Below are 7,562 nucleotides of genomic sequence, written 5' to 3' on the forward strand. Positions count from 1 at the left end.
AGGAATGCATTGTTTCTAAAGAGGAAGACTCCACTAGAATTTGAAGCACATCTGTCAGTTTTCCCCATACTAAGTGACTGTTGATTGAATATCAAGGTGGAGACTTTGCTCTTACCCTGATGTCTAATTCTGACTGATTTCATTAGTCTACAAATTCCCCCTCCCCATCCCCAGCCCCATCCAAAAGTAAAACATTCTATGAAACTTTTTAAAAGGCGAACTGGCATAAAGATGTAAATGCCATTTATTGGTACGGAAAACTTTCGTGTGTCCCAAAACCTTGTGAAATAACCTATCAAACAACATACAAAGCCTAAAATAATACCCACATTTAGTTAGTTAAAGCAGGAAGACTGAAGCAGACACATACAGTATAAGCAGTTCCTGGGGAAGAGCACTGGCCTGTGGCAGGGCCTCTCACACTCAAGGCACAGCTACTGCAAAACAAACACTGAAGTCAACCTTTTGCTCTGTGCCATTAGTGCTAGGAGAGAAGATCCTCTCCTAGTTTATTTCAGTTCATGGAAACAGGTACAAATTATAGATCTTTCACAAAAGCAAAGTAGCTTAATGCAAACTTTTGAAAAGAGAGGGTATCTGCATGTGTTTATCCAGCAATATAAGGTGAATTTTTCTCAGCCTTGAGGGAAATCCTAGTACCCACCATTCCTTTGCTTTCTGCTTTATTTTCCACAGACCACTCACACTTGTAACCTCACTGAAGAGGTGGGGATGGAAGAGGTCAAGCAGATAGGTTGTATTATTTTGGAAAATGAACTGTTTCCTTGGGGGTCACTGGGGTCATATAGCATCTATGTGCAACCTCCCCAACTCACCTCCAACCTGGCACATCTCACTGGGCACATGCAATACACACCACCAATTTCTGAGTTGGGATAGGAAGCAGCTTGGGATAGGAGTTGGGATAGGAAGCCTCTCTGCTGGTAGCTGATCCCCTTGAGCTCAGGCATTTGGCAATCCCACCAGGACACAAAAGACAAACAAAGGACTGGGAGAGCAAAATTAATAACACTGCCTGGGCCTTCCAGTGTCTAGGGAACACAGTGGCCCCACAGAAAAGAAGTTTTTGATGAGGCCCAGGGGATGGTAAAAGGTGAAAAGCCAGAGCTCATCAGAAGGCTCAAAAACAGGAAGTAAAATGGAGAAAATCACAAACCTAAAATTGAAGTAAGTAGAAAGGAATATAAAGCCCTGCATTGAAGAAAGACACAGAGATATAGCTGAGACAAGAACCAAATGGTAATGAAACAGACTTACAAGAAAACATTTCAGAAAGAAGATGCAATGGACGCCAATAGGAGACAAATAAATAAATGCAACTTAGAAGGGAAGCTAAGAGTGAAATTTTTTTTGAGTATGGAGGCCACAGGCTGGAGCGATAGCACAGCGGTAGGGCATTTGCCTTACAAGCGGCCAACATGGCCGACCTGAGTTCGATTCCTCCGCCCCTCTCGGAGAGCCCGGCAAGCTACCGAGAGTATCTCGCCCGCATGGCAGAGCCTGGCAAGCTACCCGTGACGTATTCGATATGCCAAACACAGTAACAACAAGTCTCTTGATGGAGACGTTACTGGGCCCGCTCCAGCAAATCGATAAACACAGGAGGACCGTGACCGTGATGGAGGCCACAGGGATGCCAGGTTTTGACCAATTCTCTATCTCTATCTAAACTGACAAATTCCTACAACCAGGGTTGAATGGGTTTCTCTTTGTAAATCACATGCAAATACATAGACATAATATTTTTGATAATTTTACACACAATTGCCCCTATCAAATTTTTCCACAAGTCCCCAAACCATCATGATGTTACAGTGATGCAGGAACGAAGGAAAAAAAAACTATTTGGAATAGGATACTTTGGAGGGCGGCAGATTTCCAGTGGTGCACAAGAAAGCATGCGGTACCGGGGATTAAACCAATGAGTCTCACATACAAAGAGTGCACTCCAACCCTCTGAGCCATCTTTCCTGGAATAGGTTTTATTGGTGCTCTCTGGGAACCAGGATTCCTACTCTGAGTCAATAGGATGTCTTGCTTGGAGAGCAGAAGAGGGAAGAGATTTGCTTCTAATCCTGCCAAACTTGGCTAGTGAGAATTTACTAGAGTCTTTACAAGCTCTGCTTTAAAATATTTGGTAGCAAGTGTGTGAGATTCAAGCCAGCTCTGTAAGTGTGTTTAAAAAACACATGCAAGTATTCAGATGTTGCCACAATAACAGTCCCCTGCGCAGAATCTTCACCTGTTACTTCCACTTCCTCAGGTCTTCTCCAAATGCTTCTGTCCTCCACCCAGACCACCCTTCTACAGACTGGTGACTCAAGAGTTTATGTGAGGACTGTAGAGATAGCATAGAGCTTCAGCAGTAGCATTGCTTTGCATTCTGCTAACCTCAATTCAGTTCCTGGTACCACAGCTGGTCCCCAAGGCACTTGCAGGAGTAATCCCTGAGCAGGATAAGGTGTGTCCCAAACCCCTACTTTAAACAAACAAATAGGAGGCATGAAACTGCATTCTCACAAGGAAGGAGGCATGAAACTGCATTCTCACAAGGAAGCAGCAGTAAGCATTGATTGGGTGTGTGAACCTGGCAAGCAACCTTAATTAGCTTCTTTGTATGTACAAATATTTCCTCTCAGTCCTACTTAACAATCAGCAGTCATGATGTGCCCTAATTACCAGGATAAATTGGGCCTGGGGCAGTCACCTCCTGCTCCATCATTAAAGAGGACTATTTACCATGGCCTTTGCAGTCAATCCATCTCCTTAACCCCAGAAAGTCACTACAACTCATAGTGGTCACCAGCTTTAAGTAGGAAAGCCCGCGGTGGTCATTAACAGCAGGCACACAGTGGCTCCAGCAGCAGCTCAAAGCCGTAGATTCCACACAATTAGGAAAATGTGTCTATAAGAAATGAGGAGAACCCCATAGGCCTGGGGACCAAGTCAGCATGTCCTTGGCATTTACCAAGTCCAGATGTCTTTATCTTCCGGGCAGGAAGTCAGAGTCTGCCCAGATGGCATCTTGATTGCTTTCAGCCTAGCTGATTAAATTTCTCAAGCTGACATCTCTTGGAAATGCTTTTTCCAGCCCATGAACATGTGGTTGTCCACTAAGTGACAGGAAGAATCCCAGAAGTTTCTAGCAGACTGGGAAATCCCAAAAGTGACCCTGGGACATCTGCACTGTGCAGGTTTTCTGTCACATGGCCTAAATTCTTTGCACTATTTAGGAGGGAATTTCTTGAGAGGCACCAAAAGGCAAGATGGTTAGAAGTCCTGGATCTTCCACTTTCTGATCTTTTGCCTATCGTTGAATGCTCTAGTCTCCGTTTACCTACCCATAAATTGGGAATAACATTAAGACTTACTTCGATTAGTTTTACAAGATAATATGTCAGGTGCTCACAGAGTGATATTTTTTAGTTGTCTGTTTATTTGTTTTCAGTTTCCGTTTGCCTTCCAAGGAGTTACTCTTTAAAATATAGGAGGGACCATCCTGGTGCCTAAAACATACTTATGCCAGAAACACTATCAAGTTCCTCAAAGACCTTTACAAATTACCCTTCTTATACAAGCCCTCTTGAGAGAGACACAAGGCAGATGGTAGATCTCTTTTTATAGAAGTTGAGATTCTGTTGGGCTAATGCCTGGTCCAAAGTAACATAGACATCAATGTTCTAAAGAATACAACTCCCCTCAAACCACCACCATCCTGACCCCAAAATACGCTTCCAATCATACTGTTGGAACCTTCTGAGATCCATTAGAATTGAAGAAAGGGCTCCACACTGTCATTTATAGAAATGGCTGCCACACCTCTGTGCTAGTTCAGAAAAGCCTGTCTTTCCCTCATCTTTCAGCACATCGCCTGCCGCATATTAGGGAAATACAGTGTAATACTATGCTCACAAAAAGCCTGACAAGATAGAAAATGTAAAAAATATTCCAGAAGTGTCAGCTGGAAGGAATTTAATGGTTTAATAATAATAGGATGAATCTCAACTTTTGGGAATGGCAATGTTGTTCTTTCACATTTATAAAGGAAAAAAAATTCAGTGTTGGATTAGATTGCTCCATAACTTATTTTTAGCTTTGAATTTTGGTTCTTAATGTACCACTATTAGGATTACTTTATTTCAGAGTTGAGAATCTATCCCAGAATCCCAATTCCCAGGCTCATTCTCTAACCCCTCTATCCTACTACCTGTTAATGTCATATTCATTTAAATCTTGAGAGAAAAACCTAGAGGATTCTTTTAACGTATAAGCCTTTACACCAGATAAAAGAGAAGTTTGTAGATAGTACTGAATTATTATTAATGGAAAGTTAAAGCATTGTAAATATCCCAATAATGTAACACATATTTCTAGAACCATATATGTATAACCCAACAACCACAGACAAGAAGAGCAAAACCTAGGTTGGCATAAATGTTCAAAAATAAGATGGTTTTTAAACTGTTTTAAGTAAGGTCCTATTTCTACTACTGGTCATCTTGCAAAGAGGTCAGGTGTAGAGCAAAAAGTGTAGACAGTCTCTGCGTTAAGCAAGGAAGGACTTCCTCAGAAGCAAGAGGACTTGAGCTCTGTGGTGTGAAATACTATGAAGTGTTTCTTGTGATGGAGGAGCTGGCCACGTCACGGGGAGATTCGGTGCCTGCTTTGTTGTGGAAGGTTGGCAGTCGGGCAGAGAAGGAATCAGCTCTGCAGGACCCACATCAAAGATGCTTTGGGAAACTGTCCATTCGAAGAACTTGAAACCAACCAGGGTTGTTACGGCAGCCATTGACCCTCTCTGGTCACAAGTCATCAGAGTTCTTTGGTTCAGCCCAGGGACCTCAAAAAGCATCTTAGAACGTAATAAGAAGGCCCCCTGATCCTTATTTATTCTAAGTTTCCCAGGAGGTAGCACATTGGGAAGTTTGCCAGAGGAAGGATCAGCTTTGAAGAGGGGTTTCTTTTGGACTATTAACGCTCCAAGTTTGAGTCGTAATCCTTTGGGAAAATAAATATGGAGAAATCAAATGACAAAAGGCAAATCAGAATATGCACTGCAGCACTGTCCTCCCCTTGTTCATCGATTTACTCGAACGGGCACCAGTAGTGTCTCTATTGTGAGACTTGTTGTTACTGTTTTTGGCTTATCAAATATGCCACGGGGAGCTTGCCAGGCTCTGCTGAATATAATCAGAATATACAAACAGAATTTGGAGGCAACTAGAATTAACCATATGGGGGCAGTAAGGAAAGTAGCAAACAGGTATCACTCTGCCCTAACCAAAAAAATAATAATAATAATAACAAAAGTTAAATGTATGGGGGTAGGGGGTTGGTATAGGGAAACTCAATGCTAACTAATATTCATAGCTTAAAAGAGATTCTAAAATGTTTGTTAAAGTGGTATCACAAAAGCATATTTTAGTTTCTACTTCTTTCAAAGAAAGTAACTCTCTTTGGGTTATCACAAAGAAAGAGTTTGAAGAGTCAGGCAAGGCATGAATCATCTCAGAATCATGCAATTCTCTGTCCCTCTACAGACTAGACCATGAAAACACTGAGAATGGTAGTGAATGCACAGGCCTTCCAGACACGAAAGTATGCCCTATAGAATCAACCATGGGTGAAAGATACCCAAGGGATACCTTAGAGAAAGCTGGCTGGAGTAAAAGAACGACAACAAAGAATGATTTGACATTTGTATGTAAATATGTAATGTAAGGAACTTTAAACTTTGTGCCAGTTTTTGAAATCCACAAGTCTGCTCTTACCAGTCAAATTAATGAATTTCTAAGGTCTTTTATCACCCTCTCCCCTTCCCCAAATCTCGGCAAGAACAGCTGCTTCTTAGTGTGAAAAACAGTGGGCCCCATCCCTTAAGCAGTATTGTGAAGGTTTTGGGAACATAGTCATTACAATGTCACTGCTTAAACCCTCTTCTTCTTCCATGTTTTCCAGGAAGAGGTAAGATCACCTAGAGTAGTAAAGAAAAAAAATTGCCAACAAAAAGCAAATATAATGATATAACTCCTTTTTGTTGGCTCAAGTCAATGATTATTATAGGAGTGAAAGGGAAATTATTGTTTTGAAAAGAGTAATGGAACTTTAGATGAAGTGTTTATTGAGAAGCTAGTCCAGCCCCAACCCAAAACCCAACATGTAAAAGCTGAGGAAATTCAGGAAAACATTCCCAGTAACACACAACTAGTTATTGGCAAGACTAGGACCAGAATTCAAGTCAGTGTTTTGCTTTAAGAGGTCTTGGGAATATTCAGATAAACAGGAATTATAATGTAGGAATTTGTGACAGCACTGGAGGATTTTTAAGTTAGAAATGATACAGGTACATATACACATATTTTCAAATTCCTAAATGACTTGCAAGTTGGAAAAGCTTCAACTTATTGGCCTAAGGAAATAGGGGCCAGTGTGGGAATGATAATGGGAAGATTTTAGAGACTCAGCATACAATCAAACCTTTTACATGGCCCTAATCCACCAAAACAAGTTGTTGGGGGATTTGCAATTTTTTTGTCACTAGAAGCATTTCAGAAAAGTCTGAAAGGTGGTGTAGTAGTGTGCTCTTGTCTACTCAAAGGGGTGTTGTAAAGGGTGTGGAGGAGGGAATTTAAGCATGAAAATCAATTGGATGGAGTGACCTTTAAGAGTATGTGATTCTTAACAATCCAGGACCAAATATGAGTTCCATTTTAGCCTCTAAAGCCTAAAACTGATCCTCCCATCTGTTTGCAATAGTTTAAATTTTAATCTATTTCATATTTCAGGGTATTATGCCCTGAATATTTGATTTGAATGCTATAGCAGAAGGTCACTCATATTCATTTATTTTCTTTTACTCTTATACACTGGCAGAGAGTCTTTTGAATCCATTATGCAAACATATGCAAATAACATGCAAATGACATGGTCTCCGAAAATGACAAAATCTTATGGCCTTAACTGAGCTATCAAACCTTTCTTTAAGCAGGAAAGTAATATGCCTTTTCAATGTCTCTGGGGCAGGAGACAATTTGCTGGGAGTGATATTTACATGACATTGGAATTAGTTACTTAAAGGAATCTTTGCTTTAGATTCTTTATATTTATACTGATATATTTATATAGGACTTTTGATCCTCATAATTACCCTAGAAAGCAAACAGAGCATAAATCAGAATTTCTGTTCTATTTCTCAGACAGGGAAATGGAGACAGAGAAGTGAAAGGACTTGTCCACATTCGCTTAGTTGATAAGTAATAGACTTAGAACAAGGCCACCTTAACAGCCTTTGAGCATTGCTGTGTGTGACCCAACACTACTCCCCTCCTAAAAGAAAAGGCCATTTTCCAGTCCAGAACCCAAGACATTATGTGGCATGCCTTCTTTAAAGCAAGGTGGTCTGTCATTGGTCTGTGTTTGCTTCTATTGTGTTTTAGCCAAAAGCATCTTTGAAGGAGTGCTTGAATGAATGAGATGGCATTTTTGTGGCAAAATGTTTGAATATTTGGATGGCCAAGCCCAGAGTTTCTCAAGTCTACTGT

The sequence above is a fragment of the Sorex fumeus genome, unplaced genomic scaffold, assembly GCF_029834395.1.
Source record: "Sorex fumeus unplaced genomic scaffold, SorFum_2.1 ptg000018l, whole genome shotgun sequence".
Taxonomy (NCBI): domain Eukaryota; kingdom Metazoa; phylum Chordata; class Mammalia; order Eulipotyphla; family Soricidae; genus Sorex; species Sorex fumeus.